Source organism: Pocillopora damicornis, chromosome 2 (genome assembly GCF_964200805.1).
Source record: "Pocillopora damicornis chromosome 2, jaPocDami1.2, whole genome shotgun sequence".
Taxonomy (NCBI): domain Eukaryota; kingdom Metazoa; phylum Cnidaria; class Anthozoa; order Scleractinia; family Pocilloporidae; genus Pocillopora; species Pocillopora damicornis.
The window spans coordinates 37,445,807-37,449,253 of record NC_142671.1 but is presented as its reverse complement, the minus strand read 5'-3'; positions in this window follow the sequence as shown (position 1 = coordinate 37,449,253).

The window sequence follows — 3,447 nt, the reverse complement described above, 5'->3', positions numbered from 1 at the left end:
TTATCAAATACGTTAAGATGGGACGTTAAGACTTAAGAATCAGTCCTTTTTTCAGGAAATTGCTCACCCGTAAGTTCATGATCGTGCCAAGATATTTGTGATCGATTTACCTTCATTTTCATCACCTTTAGTCCACGGTACAGGTATTCGTCGTCTTCGGTAAAACTTTTGAGTCCGACAAACCGATCAGAGTAGCTCAGTTGAAATTCATATCTCATTCTCTTATTACAGGGGCCAAAGTTGTATGACAGGCATGACCTTTCTTCCACAGTGCAGTCGACGAGAACTCCCTGAACTAACCTCTATTTCTTTAAAAACGCTTCCATTGAGGCGTCTTTCTCTTATTTCTCTGGCAAAATTAAAAGCTTTAAATGTTGGTGTTAACATTCGATTGTCTCCGTTTGTGAACGAAATAAACCAACAGAAGGTTAAAAGGAATTGTACAGTTATGCCGTTCTTCACACACACCTTCAACGTGACGAATGGTACACCTTTGTTAAAGTTTCTTTACCTTGCAAAAAGTAAGAAATAAAATATTAATGACTTCAGTTCCTTTTTCAATGACAAAAATTGCAGAAATTGTTTTGTTCGAAATGCCGATCAGTCACGTTCTCTTGCGCTCCGTCTTATTTTCCTGTTTTCTCCTCATACTAAGGCATCCTAGGGAATTTGAAGAAGCACAGAGGTGTGTAAGCACCCAGAGCTTCGATTCGGACAGTCTGAGTCAGGAAAGTCTCTTCCATGGGTCTGCGAATGAAAGTTTCTTGCCGTGGTTTCTTTCAAGTTGGGATCATCAAGACTCTAGCACATGGGATATTTGCATATTTTTTAACGTGCATGACATCCCCAGAAGTGCAAACAACAAAGCTCCTATCGTCCCTTAGGAGCACGATAACAAAACTTGTCTCATTATCTACGCTAAGCAAAGCAAACGATCTCGCCGCGCTTGCTTATATTACGCAAATTGTTGTGCCTGCTTCCATCTTTCTCTCATACGAGACATTGAGCTAAACCCAGGCCCAAAGAAGTCCCAAAAATGTCAAGAATGTGAGCAGACCTTAAGAAGAGATCAGAAGCAAAAAAATTGTAAGTCCTGCTTTGATCTTTTTCAAGGAAAATGCGTTTGCCTATTAAATGATATCACGACCACTCAAAATAATTTCAAATGTACCCGATGCTTGTGGACTGAGTTGCCTTTCCATGCACATCACGATTTTTATAATACGGATCATGAGCTGTTTTCTAGTGGTGAAAGCCCTTCTAACATCTCAGCAACACTGGATCCTGGCCCAGACGAGCACTTACAATCTCTCATCATGAGGCCGAAACACCTTAAAGTGATGCACCTCAATACACAAAACATGATTTCAGCATTTGATGAACTCCTTCTAACAATAAAGCAATATCCGTTTGACGTGATAAGCATGAGTGAAACCTGACTAAAGGACAACCCTCTTTTACTGAACCATGTGACCATACCGGGTTATAATTGCGAATTTAGAAGCCATAATTCCATCAGAGGTGGAGGTGTGGGAGCTTACATAAAGGAAACTTTGACCTATAAACGTAGAAGTGACATCGAGGCTAAAGAACTCGACCTTGAACATCTGTGGCTTGAATTTCCCGGTAGAAATAAACATAGCAAGCTTCTTTTAGGAACAATGTATCGCTCGGAAAGAATGCTAACCTCAACAGAATGGCTAGAGCGTTTTGAGAACCTCCTTGGTTACCTAACAACAACCTGGGATGGTCTTATAGTTGTGACAGGAGACATCAACATAGATTTACTCAGACCAAATAAACCTATAACTAGCCGATATCAAGACATATTATCTTCACTAAACTTACATCATGTACATAAACCAACCAGGACAACAGACAAGACGAGCACTCTTATCGATCAAATAATCTCCAACCTTCCAGAAAATATTCCGCACACAGATGTTCTTCCATGTTCTTTAGTCAGCGATCACGACGCCGTCTGCGCAATTATTAACATCAAAGTTACCAGATTCTAAATAAGGCACAAATTCGTCAGAAATTTGAAGAACTTTGATGAATCTTCCTTTATTGAAGACTTTAAAACACTACCATTTGCAGCCTCCTTTAGAGTCTCCGATCCGGATGAAAAGCTCGAAATATTAAGTTCATTGATCAAGGAATGTATCGGTAGACATGCACCATTAAAATTAACGAAGGTCACTCGACCACCTGCACCGTGGCTTAAAGATCCAGCCATTGCGGAACTCAAGGAACAAAGACACCGTCTACGATCTGCAGCAAGAACGAGTAAAAACAACAAAGAAACTCGGGAAAAGTTCGGTGCGGCCCGTAATCGCCCTAAAGAATTAATTAAGTCAACCAAGAGAAACTTCATGGAAAGAATGTTGTCGTCTAAGATACCAAAAGAAGTTTGGAAAGTAATTCACCGTATCCTACATCCGAGCCCGCAGCGAATAACTATGCAACCGGAAAAACTAAACAATTTCTTTGCATCCACGGCCGAACGCACCATTGGCATCAACGCCCACCATGTTGATGATTACGCCTCAATTATAAACTTGAAAACATCACCTTGACGAGTATGATCCTAACATGATCGTAGTCAGTGGTTATACACTAGAACGCATTAAATCTTGCAAACTGCCTGGAGTTCAAATCAATGAGCATCTTAAGTGGGACGATCACATCAAGCACACGGTATCTGGATGCTACACCACTCTATCGATACTAAGAAAATTGAAATACCTTGTCAAATATGAGTTTAGAAAGCAACTGGTAGAAACATTGATTTTGTCAAAAGTAGATTACGCCGATCTGGTTTTTTACCCTTTACCACAATTCTCACTTTGCCGTTTGCAACGAGTTCAATTCGCTGCCGCAAGTTTTGTACTCGGTCACTATATCAAGAACTTTCGGGGTGTACTTAAAATCGGATGGCTTCCAATCAATGAGAGAAGAGATTTGAACCTACTGAAATCATGCTTTAAAGCTTTGCATAACACTGAGACCTGGCCAGATTATCTTAAAATAATAGAACAGGAATGCCGCAAGGAACTGCGCTCAAGCAATTCAATTGTATTAGTGGTCCCGACCGAAAACAGCACTTTCCAAGATAATGCGTCGAACTATTTAACAATTTAACAGAATCTATTAGAAACTGTAAAGATTATAGAACCTTTTTAAGACTTTCAAGGAATTTTTTAAGTAATAGATTACAGAGTGATTAGTTAGTTTTACTGTAATTTCTATTCTGTTAATCCTACATCTACTTTTAATTGTATATTCCGTAATTTGCGAAATAACTTAATTTGATTTTTTTTAATATTGGTTATTTTAATTGTAGTTGATGTATTTTAACAGGGAAGAGCCACCTAGTGGAGCTGTTAATAAACCATTATTATTATTTTTATTATTATTATTATTACAAATTGCCTGATTATTTCT